The sequence below is a fragment of the Macaca nemestrina genome, chromosome 16 (genome assembly GCF_043159975.1).
Source record: "Macaca nemestrina isolate mMacNem1 chromosome 16, mMacNem.hap1, whole genome shotgun sequence".
NCBI classification, from domain to species: domain Eukaryota; kingdom Metazoa; phylum Chordata; class Mammalia; order Primates; family Cercopithecidae; genus Macaca; species Macaca nemestrina.
Genome location: NC_092140.1, coordinates 91,943,790 through 91,960,024, shown reverse-complemented (window position 1 = coordinate 91,960,024; position 16,235 = coordinate 91,943,790). Strand labels below are relative to the sequence as shown.

The 16,235-nt window shown below is 41.6% G+C and overlaps 1 protein-coding gene across 2 annotated transcripts in view; it reads left to right on the top strand.

Moving 5' to 3' along the window:
- LOC105486013 (replication factor C subunit 3) overlaps window positions 1-10,213 on the top strand; it is a 701,449-nt gene extending 691,236 nt beyond the window's left edge. The window contains exons 10-11 of one of the 2 annotated variants that reach the window (XR_011615047.1): window positions 4,575-5,292; window positions 10,062-10,213. The gene's annotated coding sequence lies outside the window, so the exon portion shown is untranslated. Of the gene's footprint in view, window positions 1-4,574; window positions 5,703-10,061 lie in introns of those variants that run through there. The other variant, XR_011615048.1, reaches the window with a different exon arrangement.
- The last annotated feature ends 6,022 nt before the right edge of the window (window positions 10,214-16,235 follow it).

The window sequence follows — 16,235 nt, the reverse complement described above, 5'->3', positions numbered from 1 at the left end:
CTCAGCTGTAGGTGTGTTGGAGATTGCTTGAGGTCCACTCCAGACCCTGTTTGCCTGGGTATCAGCAGCAGAGGCTGCAGAAGATAGAATATTTCTGAACAGCGAGTGTACCTGTCTGATTCTTGCTTTGGAAGCTTCCTCTCAGGGGTGTACTCCACCCTGTGAGGTGTGGGGTGTCAGACTGCCCCTAGTGGGGGATGTCTCCCAGTTAGGCTACTCAGGGGTCAGGGACCCACTTGAGCAGGGAGTCTGTCCCTTCTCAGATCTCAACCTCCGTGTTGGGAGATCCACTGCTCTTTTCAAAGCTGTCAGACAGAGTCATTTGCGTCTGCAGAGGCTTCTGCTGTGTTTGTTATTGTTTAGTGTGCCCTGTCCCCAGAGGTGGAGTCTACAGAGACAGGCAGGTTTCCTTGAGCTGCTGTGAGCTCCACCCAGTTCGAGCTTCCCAGCAGCTTTGTTTACCTACTTAAGCCTCAGCAATGGCGGGCGCCCCTCCCCCAGCCTCGCTGCTGCCTTGCCGGTAGATCACAGACTGCTGTGCTAGCAATGAGGGAGGCTCCGTGGGTGTGGGACCCTCCCGGCCAGGTGTGGGATATGATCTCCTGGTGTGCCTGTTTGCTTAAAGCGCAGTATTGGGGTGGGAGTTACCCGATTTTCCAGGTGTTGTGTGTCTCAGTTCCCCTGGCTAGGAAAAGGGATTCCCTTCCCCCTTGCGCTTCCCAGGTGAGGCAATGCCTCGCCCTGCTTCAGCTCTTGCTGGTCGGGCTGCAGCAGCTGACCAGCACTGATCGTCCGGCACTCCCCAGTGAGATGAACCCAGTACCTCAGTTGAAAATGCAGAAATCACCGGTCTTCTGTGTCGCTCGCGCTGGGAGTTGGAGACTGGAGCTGTTCCTATTCGGCCATCTTGCTCTGCCCCTCCCGAAAATTTTTCTAATATTCTTTTCTTTCTCTGTGTTCTTATAGAAGTTTATGGAAACTTTCATAACTTACTACAATTAATTATTTTGTTAGTTCACATGTCTATCTCCTCTAGCAGAGTAAAAAGGGCAAAGACTATGTTCCATTTGTCTTTGCATTTCCAGAACCTTACCTGGTTTTATAACTAAATAAATGTTTAATAAATTGACAAGAGAAACAAAAGTGGAAACGGAAACCGCTGATCTTGAGTAATGTTTTCACTTTGTAAACTCATCCACCTCACTGGTCAACCCCAGACCATTTCTATATTGAAGCCCCTGCTTTACAGGTTTTACAATACAAAAGGAAAAGGTATATTTGAGCAGCATCAAATTCATTTCCCACACATTCATTTAGCATAAATAATGTGATAAAACAAATAGTCAAGAAATGCCAAGTTAGACTTTTTTAAGGTAAAAATTACCTCAAGCAGGTATAGATCCATTAATCTTCAGATTTTAAAGAACGAATGATTGTCAACCTTTCACCAAACAATTAGGAAAGTACTTTTCAGAACATTAAATGCCTTTTAAAATTTTTATCAACATGAAGAAAAATCTCCAAAAAAAGGAACAATATAATTTATATCCTATGAACACATCAGAGAGTAACAGAAAATGGTGCTATGACATGAAGATATGAATATACATAGTATCATTTTCTATCACATAAAAATTCATAATAGCCACTAAAATTTTCCAAATCTGCATTTTATATCTGCATATGTATGGTTTTGTAAAATGTGAAAAAAAATCGGTATTAGCACAGCCCTATGTGTTTTTTCAAAGCACATTCTCAAAAACAGAAAAACCACTTTACTCAAAGCAGTTCTAAAGGGGAATTACATGAAAATGGGGAAACTGAGCTTAGAATCCCTGTATCTCACTCTTCATCTGAGTCTCACAAGCATCCTCACTACAGGAGCTGGGAAGCAGCACATCCTGTCACCCTGTCCTATGCCAGCACTCCCAGAGCTAAGCATCCAATACATCATGGTATCTGTTCTCTCATCTGCAGCAAGAGAGGTGATTTAAAAACACAGATCTGCCGGGCGCGGTGGCTCATGCCTATAATCCCAGCACTTTGGGAGGCTGAGGTGGGTGAATCACGAGGTCAGGAGTTCAAGACCAGCCTGACCAACATGGTGAAACCCTGTCTCTACTAAAAATACAAAAAATTAACTGGGTGTGGTGATGGGTGCCTGTAATCCCAGCTACCTGGGAGGCTGAGGCAGGATAATCACTTGAACCTGGGAGGCAGAGGTTGCAGTGAGCCAAGATCATGCTACTGCACTCCAGCCTGGGCAACAGTGTGAGACTCCATCTCAAAAAAAAAAAAAAAAAAAAAAAAAAAGATATAACCAAGTCCTGGCTTTTTAAATGACATACCCATGCCCCTTAAATAAAAAAAAAAGAAAAAGAAAGAAAGAAAGAAAGAAAGAAAGAAAGAAAGAAAGAAAGAAAGAAAGAAAGAAAGAAAGAAAGAAAGAAAAAGTGAGTCTTCAATGATCTTGGGAGAGGGCTCAGAGAATGGGCAGAGCCTTGAGTGGGGTGTGACTCTGGATTCTTGCTGCCAAGGAAAGAATAGATTGAGGAGATGAGAAGCCGAGGGAGTAAGTCTCCTGGAGCCCATGCATGACATGCTGGTGGCATGTGGTGGCCTGGTGGTGGGTGGATGAGGAGCAGATATGCTGCGAACTGTGGAGAAGGCCATGTTGCTGCTAAAGCAGCTGGATATTGAATGGTCTCAGAAGCGGGAGACTAACCATGATGTATCTGATGCTTAGCTATGGGAGTCCTGGCGTAGGACAGAGTGACAAGAGGTGGCGCTTCTAAGGAAACATATCAGTCGAGACCAGTAGCTTCTTGTTATTCACAGGAGTCATGTTCTAGAAAGTCACCAAGAACTCTGAATTAGTGAATACTGAACCTTTGCTCCTAAAGGAAATACACAATGATGTTCCCACAAGCCCCTAGTCACACATATTCATCAACCAATCAATACACACCCTTGTTTTATGTGCATTTAAGACACCCTATTTAACCTGTGTTGCTGATTCATTGAGCTCACAGCCCACAGCACTATAACCACACCTAAAGGAAGCTCCTCTAACACTCTTATTTTCTCCATGAGGCACATCACAGCTTTCTTGTTTCTCCGAACGTCAAACAGCCCTTCAGCGCTACATTTGGGAGCCATTTTGAATAGCAAAGTTACCAACAAAGATCCCGTAAGTGCGAAAAACACAGCACTAACTGGACTGTGAAGAGGACGCGGACTGTGAAGAGGACGCGGACTGTGAAGAGGACACTTGTCTACACTATGAGAACGGAAACAAAATGGCGGTGCGGTTGCCTTTGACCCAGCCGGAAATGTGCTCCTCCAGTGATCTGAAGTTTTTGCCACTCGATATATGTCCGCAAATGACTGAAGTGCTGGCAATACTGATTTGGGGGCAACAAATGAATTTTAGTGAGTAGGCAAATTCTCAGATAGGGAATCCACAAATAATGAGGGCCGACTCCATTTGTTAAGACATTGTTGTGTACTTGAAGCATGTATGTATGGGTTGCATGCATACATGCTGGAAAATGAAGGACACGCAGCAATGTCCAGGTTTATCCTATGCACTTCTCGACAATCTATAGAAGTGTCACAAACTCTCATTATTACTGTAGCCAATGGGAGACAATTAAGCCTTCTAAGACTACTTTATTCAACTGAGTTAGCCACTTAAGATTCCAGTACATCCAGTTAGAAGAAAACATTATAATATTGTGTTCGCATGAAGAATCTGTAAGATATAAAAGTGTACCAACAGATCATTAATTGTATACAATTTATTTGTAAGAAGGTCAATGCTTTCTGATCACAGGACATACTAGAAATACATAAATGTGAGATTCCTAGACAGTTTCAAAATAACAAAACCAACTCTCAATTTATTTGGTAAATAAATAATCATGCCAATGGATCATAGGCAAATAAATCTTAAGCCCAAAAGACATTTTAATACTCTGGTTACTCTTTAAGTAAATCCATGTAACAATTTTAGTACCTAAAGTGAAAATGGCGAGTTCTGGGCTTTCTGCCAATTTCATTTGGGGTATGAAATTTCTGACTTACAAGCTGAAATTCTTGAAACCTTAGAAGAATTTCTCTTTTTTTTTTTTTTGTAATTGAGAATGGTTCTCCCACCCACAAAACGACCTACTTCCTTTTACCTAGCAGCTTTGGAGGAGCAAGTGTGAGCAGTGTGAGAAGGACCTTCTGGGAGGCAGGACCTCAGCCCACCTGCAGCCCCACAGCCTCTCCTCACGGCTGGCTGCCCCTTGGTGCATGGGCATTCCACAGCCTGGGGAATGTCATGGCACACAGTGAGGCATTGTGCCACCAAATCCCCATCCCAGGTTATTTGAGGTAAAGGGAGAAATGACAAAGGAAGTGCCAGCACCTGCTTCCTCACTCCCTTTCCCAGCTTCTCTGGAGGCCCCTTCCTTCAGGGATGTCACATTGTTCCTTCCTCCCTTCACGACCTCCCTCAAGCTTGCTGCCTAAGCAGCCTCCTAATGTCACTTCTGTGATTTCTCACTTCAGGGTATTTTTACCCATAGGTGTGAAGAACAAGGAAGCAACACGTCGTGAAAGGAGGGTGGTCGCCCATGGCTCCTCCATCAAATGAGAGCACAGGAGGAGCAGAAGAGAATTCCCCAGGGGCACACAGTTTCTCCCTCTCCTTGGAGAGCTTGGCCTGCATCCCCTGAAATTTTGAAGTGCAGGAACTTGCACCCCATTCTCCTCTGAGGAAGCTGAAGAGACCGTGGATGAGGCTGACTCCTGCACAGGAAATCTCACAGACATGGGAAGGGCTGACACACTGCAGGGGTGTAGGCCACACTGCTGTGCCACACCAGGCATGGGCAGGGCAGGGTAGAGGGACAGTCTGCGTGAGTACTTGGGCCCTGTTTTAGCCAGGAGAGCTGCCTGGAGGGACAAGGAGATGTCTGTAGAAAGAGGCTGGTTGGGGATAGAGGGTGAGGGTCTTACCAATGCACCTGGGCTGAGGAAAGAGCCACAAAGCTACCCAGAATAGAGGCTTATCCTTTCTTAAGGTAAAACCAGTTGAGAGAGTCCAAGCTATAACCTACAAGGAGCTCAAATATACTTCATGGAAAGAACCAGACATCTGCCAGGCCCAGGGTATGAACCAGCAATGTAAGAATTGCCCCATCCTCTTAACCTCCCTTCTCCTTCTCCTCCCAAGGCCGGAAGCAGAAGCTTGTGAGATAAGGCATTCTAGCTCCCTCCTCTCCTGCCTCCAGACTGACCCAGGTTGGTTCCAGGAGGTTGACGCTTTAACCTGAAGCCAAGTCAGACAACTTGAATAATAGCTTGGACTGGACATTAAATGTTTGAAATTGAGTCTATGCCTTATGTCACCACAGGGATGCACATTTTCTAAGAATAAAAAGAAAATCTCTGGGATATGCCAGAACCTGCATCTGGGATTGAAGGGAAAAAAGTTCTACTAATCAAGTTTAATGGGGTAATGAGAGGCAAAGTAAAGTTATGCTTGTTTTAGACCTGATTCTCGTTTGTTCAGCTTACCTGATAGATTCATGCACACTTAGAAACAACAGGAAGGATAAGGTAAAATAGGAAACGGATGCACTGATTATCAGTCAGAGGTTCAGGACACAAATTTTCAGAGTAGAATGTTCAGAAATTCCCAACGTAGTCTCCATATAGGTCTCTCTGAGCTGGAGCCTTGTAGCTTTCAACTTAAATGTCCCACAGACATCTCAGAAGAAGCATGTTCAAATGTCTCCTACCTCAACACTCTCTTCCTCCAAGGCTCCAGAGTCAGGTCCTTGCACTAGCTTTTTTATTCATACTTTTTAAAAATAAATAAATAGGAAACTGCATAAACAGCATGTAGCACTTTAATGGGCACAAAATGTACTATTATTACACAGAATCTATTATTACAAGCTGGTCAAGGAAATGAGGGAGGGAGGGATGGAGGGAGGGAAGCAGAAGGGAGGGAAGCAAGAAGGAAAGAAGAGGCTGGGTGCACAGCCCATCACACATTCAGGTGTGTGCCAGTCCATACCCATGTTTGTGGACAAAGATCTACAGGTTGGTCACACATGAGGGCATGGAGTTTATTCACAGCCACTCACTATAAGAGCCAGCACTTCAACACTGCAGGTGACATCTGGTCTTCATTTAGGAATGCAGGCACCTGTGGTGAGTAGGTAGTGGGGGTTTAGGTGATTGACAAAAGAATGTTGTCAGGACATGTCATCAGAAGACCTGTTTGCAGCTTAGAGGGATCACTTAAAACCTTAGGAGTTTGAGTGGTGAATTCTCTTTAAACTTCATTTTTCTTACCTTTAAAGTGGGAATAAGAATCTTAACTCTATCTCCTAGAAGGTGTGGGAATCAATGTCGTGGATACTGTGTCCCGATCCCCCTTGAGGACCAAGGCACTCATTTGCACGGTCCCAAGGGTTTTGACTGCTGAGGGTCCTCTGCTGAGTCCCCGTCTAGGAATTATCCTCAGCCTTTCCCAAGGTCTGCCTTTCCAGACCGTATAGTCTACCCCAATGATTCATTAACACAGGTAGAAATCATCTCCAAAGTCCGACTCCATCTCCCCACCTTCACGTTGCACCATAGGCCAGGCCTCCATCACCTCTCACCGAGTAGATTCTTGCAATTCATCTCCCTCGTTCTTCCCTTGACACCCTGCAGCCTGAATGATCCCTGTAAAAGGAAATTACACCATGTTCTCCATGGCTTCCCATCCTCTTAGCATGAAAGCCAAAATCCTTACGTCTACAAAGCCCACACAGCATTCCACTGCTGGCTCACCCTGCTGGGAACCTTGTGATCTCCTCTCCAGATCCAATATTCTCTCCTTGTTCATGTTACTCCAGCCACACTGGACTCCCCGCCCTAACTCAAACTCACCAGGCACTCTCCAGACTCCAGGCCTTTGCACTGGCCATTCCCTCTCCCTACAAGGCTCTCCCCAACATGAACTGCTTCCTCCCTTCACTTAAGTCTTTGTGCAAATGGCTCCTGATCACTGAGGTTTTCCTCCCCACTGTACTTGCAAACCTATCCCTTTTTTGGGGATTGCAACACTCTATCCCTTTTTCCTGCTTTATTTTCCTCCTTAACATCCATCACCATTATCACACATATAGGTCTATATGTCTCCTCCCACTAGAATATAAGCTCTGTGATGGTCGGAATTTTTGCTTTGTTTTCTTCACTGCCATAACCCCACCACCTAATACAGTGATGGACACAGAATAAGTCTTCAATAAATATTGACTGATGGAGTGAATAAATTAATAACAGGTGAAGAGTTTCCCTGACAAACAGAAACTTTTTTTCCCTGTGAGTAAATAAATGTTCATCAGAATTCAGATATTCCTGATCTGTATGTAGGCAAGTACATATATACAAATGTAAGAATGTAGTACTTGAACATAACACAGTGATATTCAATACCTAAAGACACATGGAAAAATTTGCTACAGTTGGTTAGTCAATGACAGCAACACATACTGAGAACTGACATTATCAGCATCTAACTCCTACTTCATCTCTTTTCTGTGAGATAGAGCCAAAGAATGACACATCTGAATTATTGTGACATCTTTTCTTCTTTGCCAAAGAAACTGAAGAGAAAGGTCTGTGAAATTGTAAGGGCAGATGTTACCATACAGTCTGTAATTTTTTCTTTTCTATATTTCTCAAATCACTAGGGCTTCTGAAGTTTCAATTGTTTTTTATTTCTTCCTTTTTTGGAGACAGGGTCTTGCTCTGTCACCCAGACCAGAGTGCAGAGGCATGATCATAGCTGTCTGTAACCTTCATTGACCCCCTGGGCTCAATTGATCCTCTCGCCTCAACCTCCTGAGTTGCTGGGACTACGCATATGTACCACCATACCCAGCTAATTTTTTTTTTTCATAGAGACAGAGTCTATGTTGCCAAGGCTGGTCTCAAACTCCTGGGCTCACGCAGTCCTCCTGCCTCAGCCTCCCAAAGAGCTCAGATTACAGGCATGAGCCACCATGCCCGACCTGAATGTCCAGTCGTATCATTTTGTTTTCCATAAAAGACACTGGGCCTAGGTTTTGGTTTTTTCTTGTTTTTGGAAAAAAGAAAAAAAAAAAAAACCAATTATCAGTGATGGAAACAACATTTTCATCTTCTGCAATTTCCCTGGGCTTTTGTCCCTGCCCCAAGTCCACCTTCTCAGGATTCAGACGCGACTCCTCCCTCAGCTGACAAAAGGCTGCGCGAGAGCCATTAACAGAGACGTCTCTGGCCTTCGCTATTAGCCCACAATTTGCTGTGCTGGATTTGCCAGTAATTTATTTGCCCTGCCAAATTACTAGAGTTCACATAGTTGGCAGTAGTTTGGAGGGAACGGATCTCCCAGCAACACCTGACAGGAAAACAAATAGGAACCAGAAACCCTTTGGTCCCGGTGGTGCTCCATGTCCCCTGCTTTGCCAAATCTCTCTGCAAGCCAGTTATTCTTTGAAAAGGGAGAGAGTGGATGAAGTCCAGAAAGAGTCACACTCACATCATCCCAGACATTCTAAGAAATGTGACTGGGCCAGTATAAGCCCTATTGAAGCTTTTGCATAAACTCCCGGTTCAATCTCCCCCTTGGCATGCAAAACAGCTGTGATTCCAACACTGTGAATAGAAGCTGCCCACTGACTGTCCTCAGAGACCATCTCTCACACCCCAGGAAACTCTATTGTTGAATCAAAAACTCATTCGAATAATGAGTAACTTCAGGCCTGGCCATGTGTAGGGGGAGAGGCCAAAAAAAAAAAACAAAAAACAAAAAAAAAAGATCCAATGCTAATATAGAAGAATGCTAGGCAATGGAAAAAAAAATCACAGTCACTTGCCTCCACAAAGCAGGTAAAAAAACTGTTGTGTAGTAATTTTGTGGTCTTTGGAAGCCCTTCAGAGTTTTCTTATTAAAAATAGCAAAAGATGAGTATACAAGACGGAGGGCAGAAGCAGAGGTTTTCGTGCTGGGGTCCCTCTCTGCGATTTCAGAGGGACCACAAAGAGCCCAGTCATTCTACACTTGGCAGGTCCTCAGTGGGAAAGTAGCCCTGTCTCTCCTCCAGCCTCTGGACATGCAGGTTGCTTGCGTGCTATTTGTGTTTTGATTGACAAGTGTATGCTCTGTCTAGATACGTAGAGAAGCATCTCTTGAAAAGATGCTTCAAAAGAGCAGCTGTCTGGAAAGATGAAGCAATGCCAGGGTGGTTCAAGAAGCAATCCAAATACCAGTCACGGAAGTAAACATGAACAGATGAGGCCAACACTGCAATAAGGAGACTCACTCTAGGATCCCACGGTGCACTGGGGACAATGAGATACATTATTTCTTTTTCTTTGTTTTTCATTAAGAGGTTATCCAATCAAGAATTATTGTCTTTTAAGGAATGATCTTGGTTTATAGCATTTGTGCCTGTCATACTGTTTTCAAATTTAAGAGAAAAAAAAATAACTTTACTTTCCATTCTCTCAAACACTTTAGCATGGTGTTCAGGGTCCTTAATGACCTTGTGCCACATTCTCTCGCCTTCCACCCACGGAAAGTCTCTGTCGCCCATACAGCCTGTATAGCAAAGTCCGTGTCCACAATTCCTTAAACATGCATAAACCTTCACTTCACTTATTCCTTTTTTTTTTTCCTTTCTTGCAACCCCACTGGATCAAATCATATTCCTTGTTTCATTGTTCAAGGCCTAGCCAAATTAATCTCTTCTTTGGGGAGACCCAAATGCCTTCCTAAGTAGAATGTATTCCTGAAAGTGTGATCTTTGGCAGACTGTAATAGTCGCACTACAGATTTGCCCTCATATGTAAAAGTCCATTGTTTATAGGTCTCTCTTACTCTACTACGACGTTTCGGCGGACTGATCTGTATCTTATTCACATACTCCCTACCCACTCATTAAATGTTTGCTGAATGAATGTGTGAACAAAAGAGAGACAGAATCTATCTCTTTGTTCTCTCACATTTTCACTGTCTTTTGTTTTAGAGAAAAGAAAAATCTACAGTCCAGAGAAATTCAGTCTTTCCCTGCATTGTCAAAGCTGCAAACACAGAATTAATGGAACAGCCTCGCTGGCTCCATGGACATATGTAGTGTTAGGACAGCTATTGTGTGTTTCCACCACTGACAAGAATCAGGTATGTAGTAGAGAAATACCACCAGTGGTATTAAAAAAAGGAATATTATTTATTAAAATTCTGAAACTCTAGGCAAAGACTTCCGTGAACTCTCCTACACGCTTTCCAAAATATATGAGTCTCTAGCAAAAAGGAGTACTCCTTTTGGATTTGACATCTTATTTCTTTAAATTCCCAAGACATACTCTAGCCCACAGATGCTGCCAAACTGAAGTGTTGACAGTGCTTGAGTGATACTGATGTCACCAGAGAGAGGACAAGTAGTCAGTTTGCAGGGAGCTGGGACCATCATATCAATGGGGAGAGAAAGGTGGAGATGGGAATTTTTGACTGTTCTTTACTTCTGCACTGTAACCCTTTAAGTACCTGTGAGTAGTCAACCTGCATCTGCAGCAAGTTAAAGCCTTTATCCTAAAGGAATCTGCTGACATAATTAATTAGTGTCAATTCAATGAGTGGAAGAATCTTGGAGGATTCTAAAAATATTGTGCTAATGTCTCTCACAGAATTAGCAAAATCTAAGGCCAAGGCAAGGATATCATTCTTCTGGGCTCCAATCTATCTGGCTCCCAGGGCCCCAGACATTGCAGGGACTGGTGACTGAGGGGTTTCACCTTAGACCAGGAAGCATCCCTTTGTAAGTGACTTTCTGGAAGCTACTGAAAGCGAGAAGTGTAATTTTAGCATTATCACATCAGCATGCGTATTGATGTGTTTATAATGTACAGGACCATTCCTAAGGCATTTGGCCATAATTGCTGGGTCAATTCACAGGGCAGTCAAGATACTTCAAGAGTGCTATGGAACAGGATGCTAATGGCATGTAGCCGTGATAGAATGACGAAGTGATGATAGTTTAAGATACATGAGACATCAGCAAGGGTGACGGGCAAAAGAAGATGCAGAACTTTGCCTCTGAAGGAAGAAAAACGCGCTTAGTTTAGCTAAAATGTCGTTTATATTCCACAATCATTGTCATTGTTCTATCACTACGTCATCGTTATCAGGAGCCACAGGGTCAGGAAACTGCCACTTCACACACACACGCATGTATACACACATGCACACATACATATACGCATGCATGCACACACAGGCACACACACACACGCACATACACACACACAAGTGGGTTTAAACAAACTCAAACTCTGCTCAGCTCTTCTTTGGTTTTAAGTGTGTGTGTGTGTGTGTGTGTGTGTGTGTGTGTGTGTGTGTATTGGTCCGTTCTCACATTGCTAGAAAGAACTATCTGAGATTGGGTAATTTATGAAGACAACAAGTTTTTAGTTGACTCACAGCTCCACAGGCTATACAGGAAGCATGGCTAGGAGGCCTCAGGAAACTTACAATCATGGCAAAAGGCAAAGGGGAAACAAGCACGTCTTACCATGGCAGAGCGAGAGAGAGAGAGAGAGAGCATGCACAAAGGGGGAGTGCCACACAGCTTTACATCACCAAATCTCGTGAGAACTCACTATCTATCACAAGAACAGCAAGGGGGAAATCCAGTCACCTCCCACCCAACATCGGGAACTACAATTCGACTTGAGATTTGGGTGGGGTCACAGAGCCAAACTACACACACACACACACACGCGCGCTCGCACACACATACCTATGTATATGTATACACACACATGTGCACACACACACACATGCAGAGGGGAGTGGGAGATCTAGAAAGTCTTGAACATGAACTTAAAGATTACAACCAGAATGATAAGGGTACACAAACACAAAGTTATTTGTATACATCAGGATAAAGGAACCCCTGGAAGAGTAAGTCTTCTTCATCATGGCTAAAGTCCTAAGGCCATCAGCTTACTGAGTCTTACATATTCTGGCTTCCACTTGGTTTTCATTCTACATCCCTTACCTAAGCATCTCAGTCATTTCTATAGTTTCTTCTAAATATTCATAATATTCTAATCTCTGAGGTCTAGACCCATAATTCTAACTGCCTATTACTATTAGATATTGATGTCATCTGGAGGTCTAGACCCGTAATTCTAACTGCCTATTACTATTAGATATTGATGTCATCTGGACATCATAAATTCAATACATCCAAAAGCAGATGACCACAATGGGTCAAAAATTAAGTAGTTTTGATTCTTAGCAGGTAAATTGTGTGATTATGTGAAATGACAAAAAATTTAGAGCAGTATTTTTCAAACTTTCAGTAAGCTGTGGGCTACCTGCTTCATGGGTACACACAGACCAACAATTTTTCTAATTTTTATGGATTGATTGCAATTTTAAACAATTAAAAATCAAGCATTTTAAGTTAATATTCATATTTTTATAGCAAGAAAAATAATGATATTATTACAAATTATAACCAGTTACCAAAAGGGAACTTTTGTCTGTTTCAACTTAGACCCCAAGACAGTAAGTGCCATGACACTTTCCTTCCAGGCTGAGGTGATAAACTAGTTATAAAGGTGTTTATTCAGGCCAAGAAGGGAGTTTGAGCTTAAAAAGGGAATTTCACTGGAAAATGTTGTTCAAGTGTTGTAATATTTGCCTTCTCCACCCCCAGGGAGAAATAGGAGGTAGTCCACCTACCTCATCTCAAAGCTAAAGAGAAATGTTCAAACTCATAGAGTTTGAGGTGTAACCTTATAGTCTGTGGGACAAAGTAAACTTGTGTTTGACTCATAGCAGACAGATACAAAGGGAGAAAGGCTGAGTGAAGCACAGTGGAGATTGTCATTAAATACTTACATTTCCACCGATGAGGAAACAAATATGTTTCTAGTAGACAAAAGACTTATTTTTTAAAACCCTAGGTATGCAAGAAAATAAAATAACCAAAAACTAAGGGGAAGAGGAACCCGTAGAAAAATGTCCAGATATGCAAAAAGATTAAATGACCAAAAACCAACAGAGGTTGAAAAAAACAATAACAACACTGTTAGGTGCCCAGAAATTTGAGTTATCAAACATGTATTTTAGAATACCTGTGATTATTATTCAAGTAAATAGATGGTGAGATGGTGAACTTCACCAGATAGCTATAATGCATAAAAAGAATAAATGGGAATTATGGAAATCAAAAATAAAATAACCTAAATTAAAAATTGATGGATGTGTTAAACAACAGGTTAAACATGGTACAAGAAAGAATTAGTGAACTGGAAATGGACCAATAGAAAATATCCAGCTGAAATCACAGAGACAAATAAGCAATTGCAAGTACAAAAAAGACCATAATTGAAGAGACTACAAGAGATATACAAGACACCATATTTTAAAATCTAACAAGTGTTAGTCTCCAAAGGAGAGGAAAGAAATAATGTGTCAGAATTAGTATGTGAAGACAGACTATGAATTTTGCAAAACTAACAAGACATAAAACCACAGACACATAAAGATTCTGGAGGCTCTACCAATGTTGAGCAATATAAATACAAAGAAAACCACACCTATGCACATCAGAGTAAAACTGCTGAAAACTAAAGTCAGTGAGGAACGGTTCGTTCAAAAAGCAATAATAAGACCGATGGCTGACTTTTCAACTGAAACTGTGTTCAAGAGACGATGAAATGACATTTTTAAAGTGTTGAAATGGTGCGGGGAGGGGGGGAACTGCCAATCTGCAATGCTGTAACTAGAGAAAATAGGTTTCAAAACTGAAAGTGAAAAAAAGAATGTTATTCTTATCTCATGACATATATAACAATTTATTCTAAGTAGATTGCAAACAAAAAAACAATAAATTCTATTTCATAAAATTGGGAACTTCTGTTAATCAAAAAATGTTACTAAGTAAGTAAAAAGACAAGGCCTACCAAGGGCAAAGTTATTTTTAATCCATATGCCCGACAAAGGATTCGTATCTACAAACTATAAACAACTCCTCAAACACAGTAAGAAAAAGACCAAGATCCCAATTTATAAATAAAGGTCAGAAGACATATTCAAACATTTCATAAAACATGACATCCAAGTGGTCAGTAAGCATTTGAAAAGGTGAGCAGCCTCACTGCTTATCGATGAAATAGCAATTAAAACAATAAGATAAAAGCACTGGCAAAAATTAATGGCAAATGGCAAAAGTGAAAAAGAAAATACCAAGTGTTGCAAGGATGAGAAACAACTGGAATCATCACTGGTGCATTTAAATGTGTACAAGCAATTTAGAAAACTGTTTGGCAGTGTCTTCCAAAGCTCAGCATATACTTGCTCTATGACCTAGTGATTCTACTTGTAGGTATAAACCCAGCAAAAATATCTACCAAAGCAATGTATAAAGCAGCAGTATTTGCAAGAACTAAAAAATAGAGAAGTCCAAATGTCCAGCACTTCATTCACACTTTCCAAACAGCATTAACTCCTTCTGCTACAGCAGGCAGATGTTTATGCACCTGTTCCCAATGCCAGCACCTCACTCCATCTCCACCCTCACTAAACACTGGTCTCCAGTTACTCAGGGACTCTAGTGAATAAAAAGATCTAGGATGGATTCAGCAAAAGAGATCTAAATTATCTAAATGAAACGGCATTATTATTTTGACTTCAAGGTCAAAATTAAAAGCTCGTTTTAAGCACACATATCCTCACTGACCAGCTGTGGGGTTCCATGCTAATCCAACTGTGGGAACATTATTCGGGTGAGGTTTGAAGAGAGATGAGATTCCACAATTCTGAAGAACTGATATGTGTCCACGGACAGTTTATTGCGGAAACCCGACTTTCCAATGATAGTAGAGAGCAGATATATTTCCCAAGCATGTCTGTTATAGGCATACAAATTGTAGAAGCTGCATTATCTATTACTCAGTTCATTAATAATAGAAAAAGTTAATAAGTATAGAAAAGAGTGAAAACTTACATTGTAATATATAAGTTTTTTTTTTCCTTTTTACTCAGTTTCCACTATAGCACACTTTATAGTCTTTTGGAAATAGACTATAAAGTCTTAATAATATATTGACATGTAGATATATTATTAAGCATCAACATGGTGTTCTCAATGTCCTGGGTCTTTTTAATTCTACTGAATGACACCTCTAAAATATAAGCTTCACTCCCCATTTTACCTTTACCCAGCTCCTACTGAATGCAAAGCCTGCAAGGAGGACACTTCCACATCTTCCCCCTCTACGTGCACAAGTTAACTCCAAAGCAAATACAGGGTTCTAAATCACAAAGGAATTTTAAAGCCCAAGAGACCCCTTATTTGTCTCTATCATATTTGAAAGCATTTTTCAATTTGCACATGGATGATCACGCAGGAGACAATTTCTGATTCTCATCAACCAGGAGATGTGAGTTGAGGGTGTCTTTTGTCAGCCTTCAAAGGGGAAGATCTTTGCACATGCAAACTGAGGATAAAGTTCCAACAGAGGGTTAAATCCAAGGTCAAGCACAGGCGTGTCCAGACTTTAGTGAAATCACAATGAATTACACCTTGTTCAAACCCTGGTCCCACAATTTTCCAACTGTGGAAGCTTGGGCAAGGAAATTGACCTTCCTCTGTTTCAAAGGTTTTCATCTGTCAAAAGGAGATAAAAATGCTTGCCCTGAGAGGTTTCTGTGGAAATTAAATGAAATAACTCATACCAAGTACTTAGTCTGATAAAGCCTTGTACAAAGGAAGCACTGAATAACTATCAGGCTTATTATTATTATTATTATTGCTGTCATCATCATCACAATAAGGATAATTATTATTATTCTATCATCTCAGACACCTAAATATCATTTCTATATTAAGGCACAGCAGCACCATTTGATATCCTTTGGGAAAGAAACAGCCCTCTTTTTATTCTACATCTTTTTGGTACTCACTCATTAGCTCACTGTAAATTTGTGCTTTTCTCTTATTACAATATCCATTGGACCAGAAATGCTTTTTGAATGGAAAATAACATTGACAACCACAATAATTAGCACAAACAGAGTGCTTATGGTGAGCCAGGCATGGAGCTAAGGGCTTTACATGCATTCTGTCGCATGCTGCAGGTACTTTTCACATCACCACCTCATGCTGCAGGTACTTTCGTTACCCCCA